We start from the raw sequence: 21,815 nt of genomic DNA, 5'->3' as shown, positions 1-21,815 counted from the left end.
TTTCCTTTCCTTTCCTTTCCTTTCCTTTCCTTTCCTTTCCTTTCCTTTCCTTTCCTTTCCTTTCCTTTCCTTTCCTTTCCTTTCCTTTCCTTTCCTTGTTGTTGTTTTGCAGAGGTTTTATTAGTGCATTCATAACAACTTGCTCAGGGCACCGTTTCCATGTCCCCAGCTTGGAAATTACAGTCTGAAGTTCACCATTGGAAACAGCTCACAGCCATCACCCATGCAATTAACTCTGCCCTTCAACCTCCACAAATCAGACAGTTCAGAGCCAGCAGAGCTGTTTGGCTCTCTGGGGGACCTGCTGCGTGGCTTTCAGAGCATGTTCGTGTGACAGTGGCATTCCCGGGGGAAACGCTGACTCAGTAAAGAAGAGAAATGTCCTCGCTCACAAAAAGGCTGAGCTCGGTCTGGATCCCAGCTGGGAAATGCCACTGAGGTGCATGCCTGGAAGTAATGTGGCTATTTCTGACCCTCTCGAGGTGGTTTTGGCCTCCTTGTGCTGAATCTGAGAGTGCAGGAGGGCATCAAGCCCAGACCTAGAGACCAACAGCAGCTGACATGCTTTGGGCAAAAAACATTCTCCGTCAGCCCAGTTCCCACCCCCATGTTCTCCCTGTGCAGCACATTGGTTTGTGTTGGATTCAACACAACCCCACAGCCTGATCTACCAGAAAAAAAGAAAAAGAAAAAAAAGGAAAAAATAATAATAATAGTAAAAGGCTGGGAGGGAAAGAAATGGTCCAGCAATGAGGTGCCTGGAGAAGCAGCCGTGGCAGTGATATAGCTATACCATTGCAGACAGAAAAATTGCAAAGAGGACACCCAGGAGATGTCAGGTATATGTACAAATGGAAGTTCCCCTATCTCGTGTCCTGGCCACCTGCTGTCTGTGCTCTGCCCTGTGCCGTTACCAGCTCGGTCCTGTTTGTCTGTACAGACCCAGGGGCACTTCTAACAAGAGCAGCACTTCCATTAGCTCCCCTAGGAGCTGGATCCCTAATGCACTAATGTCAGCCTGAAACCCCACTCTGAACCATTTCATCTCATTATTGCTGGGTTTTCTTGTATTTCTGCCTCCATCCGCATTGGGCAGTGTAGTTGACATTGAACTATTTGTTACTAATACTCCCAAGCCCAGCTGCATCTGCAAAACCAAGAAAGCAACTTTTCTGCCTATAAAAGACAGTTTGGGGGTTTTGTCTTAGGTTAAAAATCATCAGCCACGTTGGAACCTGATGGGCCCAGTTGTGGGGGAATAGCTGAAGGACCTTCCATTGCTGGAGCTTGTACAGCAGCAGTGGATGGAGGCATGAGACAGATCAAGCTCATCCTAACACATTGGCTTGCCATTAGGTTTGCAGTGGGAAAATTAAACCTGGAAGTTCAAACTGATGAAAGCTTCCGGAGTGGTGTGTGTAATAGACAAAACAGACCTTAACGAAAAGAGACACTGGGGGAGAGAGAGATGAAAGGAGAGGAGGTTGTTGTGCTCCCTGCTGCTGCCCTGCCTCTGCTGGCCTTCTGCTGTGCCACTGTCTGGTTTGGTTGTGCTCGATTTTACCCCACCAGAGTGGCCGTGGTGAGGGATGTAAGCCCAGGACCCTAGAGCAGCGACCGCCCTCCAGCTCAGCTACAGCCCAGCAGAGAAAGCTGAGCAATAAAACAAATTACCCAAAGCCATCTTAATTACACAGGCTCAGAGCAGGCGCTTTGTCATCTTTTGCTTCTCTTTACTACGTGCATTTGCTTATTTGTGGTTTTAAGGAAACAGGGTCGGACTTTAAAAATGATATCTTTTGGGAAATGCGTGTTACCATCCTAAAAGCCATTTTTCTTGGCCTTTGCATTAGAGATTAAAGTGCTTTCTGAAGGTGGAGGTTGCCATAGGACTCGCCTTGCCAAGGTCTCGCCTGCTCCGTGACGCACGGTGATGAAATCGCCCTGACTCCGCGAGCCCCTATTACCTCATGGGTACCAGCACACAACCGTGACCCCAGACTGGCATTGCTGCCACCAGAAATGCTGCAAAGCCAGTATTTTCTGAAGACAAGACAATTGCATGTCCTAAAAATGTCCCAAAGCTGTTGCTTGCTGCAGTCTAACAACGAACCTGTGGCTACTCCCTGCTCCTCATCCTCTGTCCTTCCTCCCCTCTTATCGGGGGGGATCCCAGACCCAGCGAGCATCCCTTGCCCAGGGGAAGAAGCCCCCTTGCCTTGCCTGGGCTCCCCAGAGGATATTTTGGGCAGGCCCACCATATGACACAGGCTGAGTGCTGCCTTTGACATCCCTCAAGGAAAAAAACTTTCCCAAACAACCTATTAAAGAGACTGTTTCAGTATCAATATATACAAGGTACAGCCAATTGATCACCTTAAACACCCTCACCTCTGATTGCTGCGTGGTGCCGGCGTGCCTCAGTTTACTGGATACCTGCGGCTGCTTGGCTTAAAGCTCTGGAACTGCCCTGCTCACACCAAAACGCTGTTAGATTTGGTGACGTGCTGGTAGGAAGAAGGAAGAAACCTCCTGCAGCGGCGTCCTGCTGAGGGAGGCACCGGCTGTGGAGAAGGGCAGTTCCCGGACTCATTTCCTCCTCACCTGCCCCGTTTTCAGGTACTAAAAGAGACTGTTCAGGGCAGTTCTGCAGGGTGAGGAGGGTGGGGGAAGACTTTCTGCTTCAGCGCACGTAGGGTGATTTCGGTCCAGCTCTTGGACAGAGCCTTTGTGTTTCATTTGGCTGGGAGCAGAGCAAGCAGCCAGGGAGGGCTTCTTGCAGGCTGCCCAGCGAGGTGCCCAGAGCCTTGTGGGGACCTCTGGGCTGCCCCTCTCTCATCTCTTCTGCCTCAGCCCCCCGGTATCATGTTTAATTTCCAACTTTCTCCCCAGACAGCACTGCTGCCAACCCCCACCACCACTGCCCTGCCTGGCAGAGGTCGCAGCAAGTCCCTGCCTCCCCCACCCCACTGTACCCCGTTACACCGGGACACCCCAGTGGGCAGAGCCCCCCCTCCACATCACTCACCCGAGGGGAGCGGGTCCAGCCTCACCCACCCCAACCCCTCACCTCCCTCCTCATGGCTTTGGTCCAGACACCAGATTTGGGGGTCCCCCACCCCACCCCAGCCATGAACCCAATCCACGGGGCTTCCCAGCCACGCGACATGAGGCCCCATTCCAAAAAGAAGACAGGGTGTATTTGCCCACCCCATCTCCCACCGCATTTTCCCACACGAAGCCCCTTCCCACAGCCACCCCTTGGTACCTGCCGGCCGCTCCAGCCGCTCCTGCGCCCAGGTGAGCCGCGCTCCGCCCCAAGGCCCTGCCTGCGCCTCGCCCCGCTGGCTCCACGCTTCAGCTGGAATCTTTAACCCCAAATCCCTATTTCTTTACTCGTCTCAAGTATCAAATATCCTTCTCCAGACATCACTCTCCTTGTGCAGGGTGCATGGGGCATCACCCCCTCCCACCCCATCCCTTCCCCCTTCCCCCTTTGCAGCCCCCAGGACGCTGGGACATTGAGGGGGGATCCACCAAACAGCTTCACTGCTTCTGTGTACTTCATTTTCCCTGCGCCCCAGGTTGTGATAGATGCTCCTCCAGGGATCCGCGATCATAACCCATATATCAACTCCGAATGCAATTTTCTGACCAGACCTCCTATAAAATGTAGTTTATTCTTAATAATACTTTCCACTTTCATCTCCAGCCCTGCAAGTGCTTTACAAATGTTAAATAATTAACCCCCACGACACCCTTGGGAGAGAGGTAAGCATTATTATCGCTATTTGTAACAGAAGCACTGACAGAGCCTTCTGTGCTATAGCCCTGCCAGCCCTCGGCTTAACTCACTTTTATGGAGCAGCACAGGTACTTACATCACCGGCAGCAAATATACCTGCCGCAGGGAATTTGTAGTGAGAAAGCCAATTCTTACTGTCTGGGCACATTTTTAAATATATCCACTGCATTTCATAAATGACTTTGCAGTTAGAAGCACTGTCTAGCTATCCCCTGGCACTTTTTTTTTTTTTTTTCAAGTGGGGCATTTATTAAAACCAAATCTATTTGCTCACCCCATCTCGTGCTGTTGTTTAAACAGGTGTCTTCTTGTAAAAATAACGCCCCGTTAATTCATCTTCGCTCCCCTCTTCTAGAGGTGCGTGCTGCTGGAGTTGGGGGAGGAAGGAAGCATCCTGCAGGCGTCCTCTCTCCGCTGATTTTATCATCTTCTTGTCCTGACAGCTGCTGTGGCACTGGGGTTGGATGCCCAAGCCGTGCATGTTCGTTCAGGTGGGCGATTCACATTTTCCATAGAGAAAAGCCAAGCTGCAGGCATTTCTCTGCTCCAGCTACATAGCTCCTCCATTAAATTGTTTCATGGATGTCCTACAAGCCTGCTGCCATTTTAACTCCGGTCCTGTGAGCCTGGAATAAATGAGAATAAAATGGGTTAAGGATCAGAACCCTTCTACATCATCCCTGCTGCAGACACATGGGGGTCTTTAGGTTTACTCCCAAAACCCTGTACCTGAAAGGGAGACTGAACAATAAATGAGAGGAAAATGAGTGTGATGTGGAGGGCCTGGAAATGTATCAAATCATCTAGCTGGGGAGGTGCTGTCTCTCCTGAGCAAGTTTATGAAACAAACAAACAAACAAACAAAGATGTCCAAAAATGTAAATGCAGCACCAAAAATGCTGTGCAAAAGTTTGGGTTGCTCTTCCATTGACAATGAAATTCCAAGTTGCTAGATGGGGTTTGTAAATCCCACGGTTCCCCTCATCTCACAGGGCTCAGTTTAGCTACTCTGGCAGAAACCTGACTCTGAAGTTGAAATGTGCCCTTAGAGAATGCTCTGCTGCCTGTTGCTGGTGTTCCTTGTCTACCAGGAAATTTGCACTGCAAAATATTTGCAGAATGAAACCATGGTGCCTGTGGGGGGTGGATTTTACTATAAGGAAATAGGAAACCTTTGCGTGCGTATTAATGGTAGCAAACACCATCCCTGAGCAGGTGGCTAGTCTGAATCTGAATGTGTCCAATCTCATCAACTTCCCATGGTTCACAGCAACCATTTCCTAGTAAAATACAGACAAAAAGTCAATTAATTTATAGCTATATCTCTGCTAGAGTTCAGCAACCCTTTAAAACCTCACAGCTCCTTCAATGACCTTGAAATCACACACAAAGCCTGGACCTCATCCAGCCTGTGTCCAGATTTTGGCTTCTCACCAGCCACGGACATGGGGCTCCCACCCAAGGTGGGACTTGGGGTGACCCCGCTGCATGGCACGGGCAGCAGATACAAACCAGGGCTCGAGTCCTGATCGGCAGCTCACCCAAATCTTGTCACCTTGACATGAAACCAGTCCTGGCACAAATTCATTATTCCTAGTCCAGGATGTATAAAATAGCTTGGAAAGGGCTCAGAATGAATTGCTCAGAGAAATGGGGGAAGTGCAGAGTGTCATAGCCAGGAAATGAGTTCCCTCGTTTCCGTGTGCTGGCACAGGGGACGGGTACAAGACCCCCTGCCACGTGGACACAGCCAGAGGTGAGCTGTGTGGCTTGGCTGCCACTTGAGGATGCAGGGAAACTGGAAAGTGAGCTGGAGAGCTGCATGGCACACCCATCCAGACATAGATACTTTTGTGGTCCTTCCCTGGGACTTTGCTGTTGTTCCAGCCAAAGCAGATCATTACATCTTGTACTCCTTTCACCTGTGCAGAAGTGTTACGGGTGTGCACAAACCCCACCTAAATGAGCGGGTGCTGTGCAGGATAGCACCCACCGTGGGCAAGGTACCTCGAGGAAAATAGTTGCATGCTACATCCTCCTGCTTTTAAGTCCCCCAAAACCTGACTTGGCCCCCCCAAAAAGGAGTCACATTCCACATATAACTATCAAACAGATCTGTCACATCAGCCTTCCCTATAGGCTGTGTGCATCCCTTCAGAGCACCCTCTCATCTCATTAACTTGTGTAGAAGCACTAATAATGCATCCAGATGGTCCATTAATATCTTTGATAGCCAAATTAAAATTGAGGAGGAAAATGATACTCCAAAGTCACCGTCTCATTCAGGCATCTTGCCTCTGGTAGAAGTTCATTTACTTTAAGTGTTTTTCTCTCCCCGAGCTGATCATGGAGTTATGCACCAGGCAGGAAGGGTCTGGAAATCTCTTTGCTGGTGCTGCAGTGCAGGATAAGCCAGTACTGCAGCAGCAATCCCAAAATTGATCATCACAACCTGAGAACAGTATTTCAGGCATCGTGGCGAGGGGCGGACAGCTTTGGATTTGAAATTCTGGGCAGCAGTGAAAGCAGGCTGATGGATAACACTAAGGAATAAGCAATGCTTTGTCTCCTGCTCAAAACTCCAGAGCTCGGAGCCATTCGTGTGCTGAGCCCACGCACGGCTTTGCAGGGATGCCAAAGTCCTGCGGCTGCCTCCAAGCTGCCACGAGCACAATTTACACCTCGCCTCGGGTGGCTCCAGTCCCCAGGCAGGGTGTGAAATCTGGGGAGTGGAAAGTGCCCCAGGGAGGTGCAGGCTGGGAGTTAGCGAAGGAGATGGCAAGGGACTCCTTGGGCTGTGTGTGAAACGTGACCTGGTTCTGACAAACACCCTGTTCCTTCGCAAAGACATCTAGGAAGGAGTTTGCCAGATGGCAAAAGGAGAGAATGAATAACTCTGAGACAGCACATCTGCAGCAGCTTCCTGAGGCCAGTTCACAAAGGCACGCCAAAGCGCAGCTGTGGACAGCGAACAGGATCCGTGCACGGCCAGAGCGAAAATACGCTGAGAAGGGATTGCTTTGGGGCAGAACTTGGCCAAGAAAATTGATGCAAGTGAAGCAAACCTCAGAGGTTCCTATAACCGCCCCCACCCCAAACAGATCTGAGCACCTTCCTGGGTAAATAAAGGCAAGAGGGGACTGGGATTAAATAAAAGTGGGGAGAGCTCAGCCATGGTGGGATTCCAGACGCATCCATCCCAGCTGGATGCCAGCACTGCACAGTGCTTGGCAAATGCTAAGCAATTAATAAGGGACAGCAAAATCACTGGAAATAAAATAGTGTGGTGAGACAAAAGAAATATAAGAGAAAGTGAAGATGGAGAGCAAGAAAACAAGGAGAGACAGCACAAAGGGAAATGCAGAGAGAGGTGATGGAGGTGGAAGAGATCACATGGAGAAGGGAGCACAGAGCAGGCAAAACTCCATGGGAAATTTTAACATTGGACAAGCAAGGTGAAAAAATAACTGACAGCTGGCATGGAGCAAAAAAGGCAGGAGAGCGAAGAGATGCTGCCCCATGTTCCAGCTGCACAGGTCATGCTTTGCACAGTGGCAGCACTTCTTGGCAAAATACGTTGTAATATTTTTTTTTACAGGCCCTTTGAGTGGGCTCAGGGGTGCAGGGAGAGGAAGGGCACACCAAAAAAACCCACAAAAATAAAACCCAACTCAACCCAGAAAAAATAATAAAATAAAATAAAATAAAATAAAATAATAAAATAAAATAAAATAAAATAAAATAAAAAATAAAACAAAACCTCCCAGAGGGCTTTGGTTCCCCCCCTGCCCCTCCTTCAAGCTGCCATTCAGCAGTGAATGGAGCAAGGGCACACCTCGGTGGCGGAGGGAGGAATGTCACCTCCCGATCACGTTGAAAAAGTGGTAAAAAGTGGGAAAAGCGGCATTTGCTCGGGATTCTGTTGATGCTGAACACCTGGGGCTGGCCCAAACGTTGCTGGCTTATTGGGAAGTCCTTCGGGAGCTGCAGCTGCGAGGGGCTGGCAGCATCTTCAGCCTCATCTGAAAAGACAGGGAGCATCAGCACATCGCTGTGGCACTTTAACACCGAGCTCTTCATTGTTTTTAATTAAATTTGGGAAGTGTCATTGTCAATACCGATATTTCCTTTGCTTCTTTCCAATATTTATCATGGACTACAGTTCTTTGCCTGTTATTTTCCTCCTCCCCAGCACTCCTGAGCAAACATTTATAATTTCTGCCAATTTCAGCACTCTGCTCAATCCCCAAAACCGCATCTTACCCAAACCCGTACCCACGGCAGAGGGAGGACAAGAGCAAAACCTCCCCCTTAGGGACCTTGGGCCATGGCAATACATCCCAGGCAGCCCTCCCAGAGCCGTGCCCAGGGGGTTCCTTGTGGGCACGGAGCCTCGGCACCATTTGGGAACGCTAGGTGGTGCTGAGGGCCCGCAGATCGCCTCGCCGCCGCCCGGGGATGCTCAGGGCTGCGAGGGTGCTGGGGGGGGACCGGGGGCCGCATCCCCGTTGTGTTTCCACCCGTGGAGCCGGGCCCACGCCTCCGGGAAGCTCCTCGTGTCCCTTTGTCCCAAGCAATTTGAGGCAGCCTGGAAATTTGGGAACAGCACTCCCCAGTTTTACTGATGGGGAAACTGAGGCACAAGGGGAGCACCGCGCAGTCTCCGTCCCCATTCCCGCCCCAGTCCATCTCTGGAGCGCAGAGCAGCACTTCTCCAGCGAGGAGGTGCCCTGGGCTGTTGCTCAGCCCCAGAATTAATGGGAAGGCACTCAAACCCTCCCACAAATGCCAAACTCCCTTTTGGGGTCTGAACTTGCCTATCACTGAATCTCAAATCATATCGCCTATTTTTTTTGGATGGGAGATAGTGAACAGTCAGTCCCTGCTTGCAGACTCCGGATTACGCATAGTTTTACCGAGGATGACTTTAGGGTAGTGTGGAACTATTTTTTTCTAAAACTGAAAAAAAAAATCAAATTTTTTAAAAGTTAAGGGCTAAGACACAGATGGGCTCAGCCAACAACATGGATAAAAGTCTTCGGTGCTGCCACTTTGGCATGCATTAAGAGGTTTTCCACCACCCTCAGCTGCCCCTGTGAGAACCAAGGGGGCTGCTAATTAGGCTGAAACCCATCTGGGTCTGCCCCCCTCACCCCCAGCCCCCTTGCCTACCACCTCCCATTCCTCCACACCACCCGCAGGCTCCGGTTACTCCACAAGTCCGTAAACAGCATCTAAAATAATTGCACAGTTGTCACCGTCGGGCTGGGGACACACACACACACACACGACTATTTTAAAACGTTGGCTTAGCCCAAAGGGCCGAGGGGATTGTGGCACGGCCCAGCTGTCCCCAGTGAGCGCGGGTGGGCGCATCAAAGTGCCAGGCGGGATGCCGCAGCGCCGGCCTGTCCTCGCCGTTTCGGCTGGGGCAGGGGGCCGGGGATGGACAGCGGGGAGGTGCCACGCTAATGGTGTTTTGACGCGGGGCTTCCAGAGCCACCTGTGGGGCTTGGGGAGACGTAGGGAGCAGCTGGAAGGGAGCTGGGGGTGGTGGGTGGGGGGTGACAGGGGGCCGTGGTTGAGCCCAGGGACTCGTGGTGCTTAGTGCAAGGCACTGGGCTGCAGCCGGTAGGGAGAGGGATGCAGACATGGTGAGACTGCATGTCCTGATCACCTTTGGAAGTAGAGGAGGGAAAGGGCGATGCTAACATCTCCTAATCCTGCGGGATGAGCAGGCTTTGACCATGCCTTGACGCAATGTCAAGGAAGGGCTTGGACGTATCTCCAGGCCAAAAGACAATACTCTTCCTGCTGCCTATGGCATTAGAGCTGGTGATAAAATGCTATCGGTGGTCACCAGCCCGAAGCAGAACACAACCCTTAATTCCCTTTGGTCAGCATGAGGTGCTGGATGGCCAGGATGGTCTCCTGCTTGCCCTCTGATCCTGCTCTGCCTGCAGACAGGCAGGATTGCTCTCCATCGCGATGGTCCCGTTTCTGAGCCTGGTGAAGAGGCTGTAGCAAAGCATAGGGACCTGCTTTCTGCTGGTGAAAAGGACCCTTTGCTCCTAGCCCCTCACTCAAAGAGGGTTTTGCCCAAGCCACGAGGCTCCAAATTACCAACAAGAAAGGGATGCTCAGCTGGGGTGACTCTTCCAGATCTGTGCTCTCTCTGCTTTATTTTGCGTAATTTCCCTGCAAGCCACCAAAGCATGCTGCCAGCCCGTTTCCCACATTTACATTTCCAGCAATTACCAGCAGTGCATCCATCCCAGTGACTTTCCTGTCCCCTTATGCAGCCCCACTGTCTCTGCCTTCAGGGGCTGTGTCAACCCCCCCCAGGAGGCTGGTAACGAACAGCCTGGTATATAACAGACCCACTTGTCTGTGTGCTGCTCCCCAAATTACACCTCCCTCCCTTTTCCAGAAGTACTAGGCACTACAGTTATTCCTGAACTTTGATTTCTTTGGGAAAATACAATAAATAAATAGTGTATATAAATATGTATATATATATAGAAATGGCATGCTGATCAAAGTTGGGAATTGCCACTTTTGACAGCTCTCATTTATCACTCACCTCCTGTCTGCAAAGAAGCAGACACAGGCAGAGAGTTTCTATTTTCTCTTTTGGGGTTCCACAGGATGACTGAGGCAGCTCCTCCACCACCATGTGGATGAGGAAAGTGCTATTTCATCACCTGCTCTCTTGCAGTGCAAGCTATGCCCACCCACTTCACACCTTGACTCCATCAGATATACCCACCTGGCTGGGCCAAGCCATGCTTGGGGAGATATACAGGATGCTTTTAGCCCTGTTCACAGTAAGAATGACTTGCCAGGAGCTCTCTTCATGAAGAATCAACTATATATGATCTCACGTAAAGACCATCAAAGACCATCCCTGCATGTCCCGTACAACTAACATCTCCAGATATTGGTGGTGTGTTGTCCTGATCTGTTGATTAAGTGGGGTGAGTTTTGGCAAACTGATACAAGCCCTACACAGAGCCGTGAAAAATCACAGGGAGATTGTGCGCCCATCTTGGAGAGGCTTTGACCCCTCGCAAGGTAAACCGGGAGCAACTCCCAGCACCAGGCAAGAGCCATCTTTCAGCAGCTGCAGGCCATTTATTAGATGGGTTTGAACATTTCTGCAAAAGCCGAGCCTGGGGGATGTAGGCAGAAGGGGAGAGACAAATATGAAGAAAAAAAAATTGCGTTAATTACCAGTCCATTTGCATGACGTGAAGCTGCCCCAGTCCGTCATCTTGTCCCCTGAGCCATGGTTTGTCGGGTCTTAGGCTTTCATGATGGGGTCCCAGTGGGGCCCATGTTTCTCTGCATTGCCATAGGGACGGCAGCTGCAGCTGACTTCTCCCGTTAGAAGCCACCGCCGGCGCTCCAGAAACCATTTTGGGAGCATTTGTCGCAACAGCTTCTGCTAATCTCTCTTTCATTTGTAATTATTTTCTCGCCCAGACGCTCCGACACCGGAGCCGCCCTCCCTGCCTGCCCCTGCGGGAGCATTGCTGGCTGCCCTGGGGGTGTCCTGGCAAGATAAAAAGGACGCGGGGGTGGGAGCAGGGACAGTCTTGTGAGGAGGATGGTGGCCTTCAAACGGGCTCGGGCTCCTCCAAAGGCGATTGAAGTGGGCCGAGAGATGGGGCCGGCAGCTTTGAGGCAGCCCGCGTCATCTCAGCCAAGAATAATTGAACAAATAGTTTATCTGGCGCACCGACAGCTGTAGGGAACAGGCGATTTCCAGAGGATTAGGGGAGAGCTGTGAAAGGGAGCTCCCACGGGAAGTCTAAAACCCTCATCTTGAATTCAGCCCGCCAAGAACACATGTTGGAGCCTTTGACTTACTTTTTAAGCAATGTTTCTCCCCCCACCCCCTTTTTTTTTTCCAAACGACGCTATAAACCAAAATGGTGAAGTCACTGAAGCACGAGGCCGGACAATGGGGTCTGTGGGAGAGCGATGCATTATTTACTGGTGGTTAATTTCTAAATGGGGTTTTCCTCTGGCACGTGTTTTCTTTTGGTCTAATCCTGGCAGTGTTATTGTAACTTTTTTTCCCCAGCGTTTAATTTTATTGGGCTTTAAATTTATAGTGGTCACCAGCAAGGCAGGGAGGCAAGACAGGAGACTTCATCTGTAGTGCCTTGCTTTCTGCACTCATCAAGCAAAGCTCAGCCACAACATGAAACTGCAGCGTGCTTTACATTGCACCCACTTTATATTGCAACCTCTTCCTCTGCCAGGGCATAAAGACCCAAAATAAACACTGCGCCCAGCCACTGTTTTGCCTGGGGTAACATCAGAGCAGATCTAATCCCAAACCCCTCTATTTTTGATTGCATGTGAATAGAGACAATTAGAGATGAAGATAAGGTGCCTCGGGAGTGGGTTGCAGCTCAGCTATGGAAACTTCTTCTACATCTTGTCCCACGGAGTGCTCCAACCTGGACCTGAAGGATCATGTCTGGGAAAGATCATCCTGGAAGTGCACCTCCCCTCCCCAAGGACAGATGCTGCATTGTGTCTGGATCATCCCTCCATAAACCTCTTTTCTACATAACCATCCTTTCGCACTCAGACACAATTACACCTCTTTCTGGCATCGTTTGCAATGTCAGAAGACTTCAGTAGCCAGCGCTCACATCTCTCAGAAGTCAAGCTCACATGGAAATGGAGATGCTCAGGAGGAACTTCCAGCACCTGCTGTAGGCCTTCTTAGTCCAACAACCACCTCACAGCTCAATCAGTCCAGCTGCAGACCATCTCGAAACCATCTCCATCCACATGCAGCCACCCACAGAGAAGTGAAACCTGGTGAGCAGCACCAGGGATTAACTCACCCTGGCCAGAGAGACGTGTCTATAAAAGCAGGGATGAGCTACTGCCTTGACCTCCCTCTTTACCTCCCTTTGCTGCAGTCAAGACAACCAGCAACGATCTCATTTCCAACCAGCTTCAATTAAACATCTCATCTGCAGACAGCTACATGAGATAAAATCCCTTTTACCAGCAAGAGGCAGACTCTGCTCACTCCAGTGCAGCCAGGCATGGCAACTATACAAAAGCACAGTATCCTATGCATGAATTTCCATCAAAACAGCACAAGTTTCAGTCTCTCCCATTTTTCCCCAGTGTGTAGCAGTGCCTTGGCCTAAACCAAACCTTATTTAAAGATGGAGATCTGGTGGTGTCACTGCACTGGCTGCTGCAGGTCTCCTCCAAGCCCTAGTCCACAGAATACGAGAGGACAGAGCCAATGGGAAGTGCTAAGTTCAGCAGCACCCCCTCCCTTCACACCAGCTCCAGATCTGTCCTCAGACTTAATTTGGATCAAGAGAGAGACAGAGTTAACGATCTAATCACTATTTTTAGAAAACTAGTCTTCTATTGAGTATGTATTTGGCAATCCCTACAGCTGCATCACCAGCAATGAAACTTTGGGGATGGGTTTTGCCTAACTCCAGTCACTCAGCAAGAAAATAAACTTTTAAGCCCTTCCCTTGATGTAAAAACTATTTTTACTGCTTTTTCATGAGAGCATTATCCAGGCTAGTTTTAAATTCATAGGCAGTGAGAACTCCCTCGTAAAATTATGGCAATTTCTATATAAATATATATATATATTATAGAATGAAAAAAGGTGACAATTTCTGGAGGAGAGATTCACTAGGGGTTATTAAACAGAGGCAGGTTTTGGCTTAGTGAGGCTATAAACCACCGACTGCTGAAAGCTGCACGACTTACTGAACAAAAAGGTTGTTCTGGGCCATATTTCTCCAAGATGCACAGTCCAGAACTGTCCTTTTCTCTCCTTCTCCAGTATTCAGAGGGCCTGTGGTTTCTGCTGGGTCCCAGCATGTTGGTGGAAGGGGTGAATGTGAATGGGCCCAAGGTGCTCAAAGTCTGGATTAGTCACTCAGCATCCAAAAACATTATTGTCAGTTTCTAGATGTGTGGGATTAGGTGGCAAGTTCTAAAGAAGACCAAGTTCCAGGCAGTTCTTGCAGACTTCAGTACTTGTGGCATGGTTCAAGTAGTAAAAAAAAAAAAAAGGGGGGGAAAAAACAACTTTTAAATTACGGGTAGATGAGAGCCTAACAAAAGGAGTCTTTTTTTTTTTTTTTTTTTGTATTAAATACCATTCAGTCATTCCACTCACCGAAGAGACCTTAATTTGAATTTCAGCCCTAGAAAATGCTTCACTTACTGCTGAATTGATGTCACTGCCAAAGAATTTTCTCTCAGCTTAAGCTGTCTGCTGCAACATGCCAGTGGCACGTTCGAGACGTTTCCGTATTTGTGGAGTAAAATTCCTTGCGTAGGTTCTTTGCTCTTCCCCTTTCCCCCCATTTTTATTTAATTCCTTTCCAGGGGTGGGATGTGCCGCTAGAGCTGAGCATGCTGAGTAAAACATTTCACTGCAGATTTCAGCAGTCAGGGGGAAATGCTCACACATTCCACCTGGGCTTTGCCACACAAAATCAAAGATTCACCTTTATATCCACAGCGGTCACCGCTCCATCACCCCTCTAACCTACCACAGGTTGCATGAGCTGGATACAAGCACTGCAATCATGATGCAGAGCAACATCTACCAGGGATTTGACTCAAACCCTCTGCAACCCAGGACACGTTTGCTTCTTGACTTTCGAGGTGGGTGTGCTGGTGACAAGTTACCGGTCACAGAGTCCATCGCTGCGGCTGGCACGGAGCTCACGCCTCGCATGCATTGCTGTCTGTGGGACTGGCTGAGCTCTGCAGAGGTGGCAGCTCCAGGTCACTGCTCAGGCATGCTGGCAAGATGCTGTGCGCTACGATTAATGGTCTGCAGTGTGTTACGGGGCCGTTAGATGTCTCCGCATGCTGCGACAAGAGCCGGGACAGCATCGCACCTGGTAGCAAACACAGACAAAGGTGGGACTTGAGCGCAGCAGGAGGCTGGCTGCCCACACATCCCGCTCTTTCCTGGCCCAGAAGGATGGAAACTCATGTAACACACAAAAATTAAGCTTTGTGTGTCTGTAGGAGCAACAAATCTGCAATACAGCAACACATCTAATGTTGAATGCACAGTACAGCCAGATCGTTGGGCAAACTGATGTGCTTTAAAGGTCTCCACTCGCAGCCTGCAGTGTCCTCAGCTGTGCTTGGGCTTCAGCAGGAATTAAGCACAGTCATTATTTCTTAAGTCCAACCTCTAATTGGTTTGTCACTGCAGATTTTTCCCATTTTCCCATTCTGGTACCCAAACCACAGTGTAGTCCCTTACTTCTACCTTCCCTTTTCATTTTCTGCCAAAAGACAGGCAAAAAGCTACCCAGGACTCTATCTCACTACTAGTTTTCCTTTAGCCTTTGAGATTCATTTTACCTGTTCTTCCAGTGACAGAGCTTTCAAATCAGAACTTTTCCACATGGGTTATTTGTTTTTGTGATTGTAATAGCTATTACAATCCCCCCCCCCCCCCTTTATTTATTTTTTGCACAAGGTGAGAGGAGAATGCCTTTATACCATTTGAATGCAAAAGTATCTCAGTCTCTCAGGGATCAACTTTACCTGGCACCGGTTTATTTAAAAAAACGGAAGTCAGGGGATGAAAAACTGGATCCTCCAGAGAAGTGTGTGTATGAGGGATACAAAATGCCGTATTTAAAACCAGCCTCAAACCTTGCTTTGGGCCATCTCCCTTGTCAGTGCTACTGCTTTGTGACTTACCCACCCAGAGCTTAATTCTGTTAATGAACCCAAAAGGGCTGGTGGTGGGCAGTTCCCAGAGCCCCAAGTGATGCTCAGGTCTCTCCTCGAATCCATGGTGCCCCAGTCCAGAGAAAACCCCTGAGATATGCTAACCTCGTGATATCCTGGCGTTATTTCTTCTGTGCCCAGCCTGGTGGGAGATGGGGTGCTCACTCATAGCTCTGTCTAGTTTTTGTAACACCCATCTCCACCGCCACTTGATCATTACCAGGAATCATCAAATCTGTCTTCGCTTGTGTTATTTTCCAAATCTATTAAGCCCCAAAGCCTTTTTGTTTATGGCCATTAAATAGGCTCAGTGTGGAGGTACACACATAAGTGCCAAGGGAGAAGCTCTGAAGAGCAGATATGCAAAAAACATAAAGGAAACCACCTCCTAGTGAAATCAGGAGGATTTATGATCACACTGGCATGTAAGTACCAGATCTCTGGTGCTACATACATATTTTAGGTATCACACTGAATATGGGAAATGTGCTAAACCATTTCTATAGTGTCCTGGCCTCTTTTTATGGGTTCATTGCCTGAAGCCAGATCAATAAAACTGAGCATTAAGGGGCCCTCAACCTACATTAGGGAAGGCTGTTTGAAACCAAGGGCTTCTCAAACCTTTCTTTCCATCTTTAAGGAGGACAAATGCAGCTAGCCAGCATTTTTGCCAACACTTTCATTCCCATCTTATTTCACAACCCCTCTGTCTCCCTCCTATCATCCTCCCTCCCTGCACGTACAATTGCTGATGTCTTCCCAACCAGATGCACACCTGCAGGAAAAGTTGGCATCTTCTCTTTCCAAGCTGTCATAGAGTCAAATAGTTTATGAGTCCATTGATGACAGATAAATTAATTGCAGAAAATATGAATGACTTAATATTTTGTGTGCTAATATATTCTTTTTTTTTTTTTTTTTTTTTTTTTTTTTTTTTTTTTTCTTTTAAATCCACATCATGGTATAAGATATATCTCAGGCTATTTGGGTTGTGTTCAGATTCCCATGTCTCACCGCCTACTTAAGGTGGCAGAAGATACCCTGTGGCTTTTAAGCTCCTGGATTTGATGTTTCAAGTATGCAACACAGCTCTTGTGGAAAGGTGCTTGACGGGTAATTGTAGACTGGACTAAAGATGGAAGTAGCAGGGACATTTGGAGAAGGTGTGAAAGCATGCCCAAATCCCACCGCACCCAGTGGTACCCAGATTCATCCCACCCTGCTCAGCCTCAGGGCTTAGGCTCTCTTTGTAGACATCAGAGAGAGAGGCAGTAATTCCGACCACCTCAGTTATTTTAGGCAACAGCAGTTGCACAGTGAGGGGAAAAAAGCTTTTTAATGCCCTGCTAAGGGAGAGGCATAGTCCTATATAAAAAATGGGAGAATCCACTGCTTTTGTCTCATCCCCCTATGACAGTTTTCTGTGATGGATGATATAAATGCATAATTCATACTTGGTCTCTAGTCAAAGCTAAGGAGAGTAATGGGAGTTTGCCTGGGTTTGATTCAGCCCCAGCATCAGGCAAGTGCTTGCAGAGTCAGCAGGAGCACAAATTACGTGTGTAGCTGTCCTGGATGTGGGTGTTGTGAGCCCAGGTTGACTCTGGCCACAAGTGATTGCCCTTATATTTATGCATTGATGACTAACCCATTACTGCTCAGATAGCTATCTATAGTCAATATATTAGATCATCGTGGGCTATTGATCCAACAAGCTTCAATTATCTACTTAGATTTAAAAGAATTTCAATTTGTGGATTGAGGGCAATCATCCATCTGCTTTATGCAACACAATAAGCAGCAGGATTGATGAGCAGCCTAGAAAACTTGACATCCAAGGGAAGACTAAGACAGGGTTGCTCAGTTGAGAAAAGGGAGCTTGGAGGGGGGGGGGGTAAAAGCCATGCAAAATATTAAAGTGAGGCAGTGAAATAGCGTCTCTTCAGTCTCAACAGGATGAGTAAGGAGCGTAGTTGAATTGTAGTGAAGGGGATCAGGCTGACCCTTAGGAAACATCTAAACATAATTAAAAAAGCAGTATTGATTCCTTATGGAAATAAGGAATTTGAGCCATTTAAGAATAGGAAAGACAAGCATCAAACATGGATTAGATGGAGTGGGCTCTGCCTTTGGATCTTGAGGGCACAGGTAGGTTAGAAGGTGATTCAAGGTTACTCTCCATCCCTGCTTTCTGTCATTGCCAGACTTCCTAGAAAACGTTTGGGTACAACACTGTCAGTATCGGGGTTGAAGTGGATGTTTATAGCTAGACATGTATTTAACCAGTCTGCAGATCTGGCAGCACTAGAGTCAATGGCAGATATTGTAAGAGCAATCCTCCTTTTTCTTATAATCAGTCATGAAAGAAAACTCAGCAGGAGTGCTGCTTAGAAGTAAGAGCTTGGATTAAGACTGTGCACAAGACTTTGCCCCCCAACCTTTAGTTGACTTTAGAAGTTCTGAAACCAAACTATGCAAGTAGCAGACACACAGTAACAGTTTGGTCTGTAAACTCCGTTCCATGTTGGGGATGAATGAGGTCACCTTGCCATTTGCATCACACCCCCAGGGACATGATGCTTAATGAACAACCCGAAGGTGGGACTGCTGCACAGAATTGCTGCCATGCACCAGAAGACCACTGAGCCTGCTGTGCTACCCTAGTGCAGACCCTGCTGCCTGAGCTCTTCAGCCACCCTGTTATTGGTGGTTTTCCCCCCCAAATTCTGCCACTGATTCCTACAGCCCTTTTTAAGCCACTTCGCCTCCCTCAATTTCCAGACTAGAGGCAGATGCTAAAGCACAGCATGACCGGCTCCTGGGCCAGGCAGCATTCAGCAACACTATCTGGACTGAAAGCAATGCCATTGCTCTGCATCTGTAATAGATTTTGTTCAGTGTAATAATGCATCACAATGACTGTTAATTGTGTCTATGTTTTTCCAGGGGAATAATTATTTAGATGAGAAGGAGGAGGTTCTTACCCACTTGCTATTTAGCCTGTAGGATGTCAACAGAAAACAAGCCCTAAGTGGCAGAGGCCACAGCACAAGCCAAGCAAGCATAGCAAGGTCTCTGCCCTGCTCCCAGGGGGATAATTTGTTCAGGTAGTAGCGTACGGACCTTAGGGGTGTTCATTTTGGTTTAAGCTGGGGTGATCTGGAGGGAAAACTGATTTCCTGCCTTTAGAGACGTTCCACCTTAAGGTAAAATAAAGAATGAAAAACTTTGAAATCAGAGGAGAACAAAGCCAATGGAAGAGAATCTGGAGAGCTGTGCTGTAGAAGACACCCTCTCTATAAAAAGTGACTTTTGATAATTGCTGGAAAAGTGCCGGAGAGTATTTTGGGAGAGAGGGAAAAAAAAATAATGTATGACCTAATGTTTCTGGAACCCATCCACCAACCTGGGTGCCCTGTGGCTGTTTAATTTTTTTAATATGCCTTTCCAAAAGGCATTTCACAATCTGGATTGTTTTGTGTGCAATGCAGAGAGAGGCTGCACACCTCCCTTTCATGGGCCCTCTCTGGTCTCTGTCTGGAATGGCTTTTATTCAGGTGAGAAGCAGATAACACCTCTAAAGCCAGTTCTTCATCAGCAGTAACAACCCGAAGACCTCATTAGAATGGAGCCATGAGGAAGGGTGATAATTAAACTGAAGTGTAATTAGATAGATGCTCTGTAGTATTACTGCTCCTACTATAACTGCTACTGCTACTACTGTAAAACAGCAATAAAAGAAGAAAACTCCAAAGGCAAAGTATGAGTAATGAGTAAATTCAGTTATTTATATTATCATATGTCATTTCTGCTACCTTTTAATATATAAATATATCCAGGATGATTCTATGCAGTCTGTGTCTCGGTGAGGTTTCCTAGACCTGTTTTCCCATGGGGAATGATGCTGTGATCTCTCGGCTCCTACCGGGAAATGCTGCTGTCTCTGTGGGTTACAGAGTGCAGGATCATGATCCGAGTCTCTTGAGGACACAGAGCGAAGTGGGACTAGCAGTAAGATGTAAGTGGTAATAGATAAAGTAATTAACCACTGGATCAAGAGTTCATGTAGAACGAGGCTTTTTTTGCAAGTTTTCCAGACAAGGCTTCTCTTCAAATGTGGCATTATAAATGAACCCAGTGGTAATGGCTTGATGTAGGAATTAATATCTATTCTTTTCTGGACTGGATTTAGCAAGAAGCTGGCCTAGGTAATCATTACATTCGCTTCTGACTGTAAAATCATTTGTCTATATTAACCAGTTACTGCACACTGGTTTCAAAGCTATCTACACCGGCGGGATGGGGGTTGATGTACTTGAATATATATATTTTTAAATATCTGTGTATGTTTTCTTTCAGAACTTTGTATACGCTTCAGAACTGTGTACGTTTTCTTTTAGGGCATGCATCTCCCTAATACATTCCTGACAGAGGATGAGGACTGTGCCTGAGCTCATCCCACGTGACAGATGCTTCTGCCATCACCTATGTGCTGTGCATCAGCCTCAGCCCCTCCCTATTCAGCATTGCAGAGATCTCTCAAGAGGAAACTCTGCTTGCAATACAGTGTCCCCATGGGGCTTGAGGACACTGGGGGTGTCCAGCTGAATTTTACACCCCCATTTACAGGTTGCCCAGAGAAGCTGTGGATGCCCCATCTCTGGAGGTGTTCAAGGCCAGGTTGGATGGGGGCCTTGGGCAACCTGACCTAGTTGGAGGTGTCCCTGCCCATGGCAGGGCTCTGGAACTTGATGGCCTTTATCCTCTCCTACCCAAGCCATTCCACGATTCTATGGATTTGTGACAAGCATCTGGCAAGCTGCTCCAAGGTGCTGGGACCTGATCTCCAGACATCTGTGAGAGCTCGGTCTGGACATGTGTGGAGATGGTTTCAAGCACAAATCTTTACCTTCTAACCTCCCGGCCTCCCCTGTCACACCCTTCCAGCTCAGACTCTAGCTGTGCCATGTGAGCCCACATTTTCCATTTGATTTTACAGCCTGTAGGGCTGTTTGTACAAGATTGGCCGGTAGGGATGTTAGCAGATTACAAATCAAAGGGAAGGAATTTGCTCCAGAAAAATGCAATGGCAGTGATGGCTCCCAGTGAAGCCTTCATCAGATGTAATTAAACAAAGCTTCATATTAGGAAAGTGCTTGTACTTGCTAGCTCCCCTAGGCTGAACTGGCTCTCATTTCCCATCAGTTAACTCTTTCCGGCACACTCTGCACGAACAGTGATTGAGAGTCCCCCAGGCAGCAAAGCAAGCTCCTGTCCTCAGCCCACGCAGGCAGCATCTCTCCCTGCTCTCCCACGAGAGATGGGAGCAAGAGCAATGGTTAATGCAAGACCACAGGAGCCTGAAATAGCATCTTTCATGCCACCTTTTAGCTCCATGACACTGATGAAATGACAACAGCGATGGCCATTTCAGCCAACAACAGTGACTAAGACATATGAGCCACCAGACCCAAAAGCATAGCTCTCCGCAGTCCATGGAAAACAGCCAGGACCTCAACTATTTGGTACAAAAGTCACATTTCCCAGCTCACTGGCAGTTATTGTTTCTCTCTGCAGTTCCACGATTTTCCCTGCTAAATGGGGGCAGTAGCTCATTGCTACATCACGCCGGCCTCACGACCTGCGAGGACGCGCTCAAGGGGAAGGCAGGAGCTTCAGGCAGAGCTTTGCTGTCACCGGCAATGCAGGAGTGCTCAGGGAGGATTTATGAATGCCGCATGCTCTCCTGGTGAACTGAGTCTGCCAGCAGCCGAGAAGCTTTGTAGAGAAGAAATAAGCTGGGAGAAAACTGAATGTCTCAAAGCCACCCTTCAGCAAACACTTGAAGGTTGTTAGAGAGGCTGCTGAGAAGCTTTAAGGGCTTCTCATTTCCCTCATCAGCCTGCCAAGTTTGAGGCCAAAGGGGTGAAAGCTGGAAGATACAGCAGATCAGAAGGACGATAGCATTTACAGAAGAAGAGCAGGGACCAGAGATGCTTTGGGGAACAGACTGAGGCTGGGGGCAGCCCTGGAGCATTGAAAGAAATTGGCAGACAGTGAGAGCAAGTCCTATTTCCCTCCTGTGAAATAACTTTTTCTCTAAACTTTTGTCTTAAATGTGCCTGTTGTTCAGTAAAAATTACCTTCTTGCTGCTGTTCCCTGCTGGTGGTGGATGTGGCAGTGCCAGAGGTTGCTGTGAGGAAGGCCAGGGGCTAAGAGGCAGAGGATTAAGCAGCT

General features: G+C 48.3%; 1 protein-coding gene and 1 long non-coding RNA gene across 3 annotated transcripts in view; both read right to left on the bottom strand.

Annotated features, from left to right (window-relative positions):
- The window catches only part of TMEM45B (transmembrane protein 45B), a 10,519-nt gene extending 7,107 nt beyond the window's left edge, over nucleotides 1–3,412 (bottom strand). The window contains exon 1 of the mRNA XM_035346259.1: nucleotides 3,269–3,412. The gene's annotated coding sequence lies outside the window, so the exon portion shown is untranslated. The remainder of the gene's footprint in view (nucleotides 1–3,268) is intronic.
- Nucleotides 3,413–13,108: 9,696 nt separating this feature from the next.
- LOC118178058 lies at nucleotides 13,109–21,767 on the bottom strand. 2 transcript variants are annotated; one of them, XR_004756040.1, is made up of 3 exons: nucleotides 21,721–21,767; nucleotides 14,510–14,724; nucleotides 13,109–13,840 (listed from the first exon to the last, which is right to left on the bottom strand). It is a non-coding gene; the product is annotated as an uncharacterized LOC118178058 (long non-coding RNA). The 2 variants fall into 2 exon arrangements; XR_004756039.1 differs by having other exon boundaries at nucleotides 13,109–14,724.
- Between the last annotated feature and the right edge of the window lie 48 nt (nucleotides 21,768–21,815).

This window comes from Oxyura jamaicensis, chromosome 24 (assembly GCF_011077185.1).
Source record: "Oxyura jamaicensis isolate SHBP4307 breed ruddy duck chromosome 24, BPBGC_Ojam_1.0, whole genome shotgun sequence".
Classification (NCBI taxonomy): Eukaryota; Metazoa; Chordata; class Aves; order Anseriformes; family Anatidae; genus Oxyura; species Oxyura jamaicensis.
Note: the sequence above shows the minus strand (reverse complement) of the source record. Positions and strands in the feature narration are given on the sequence as shown.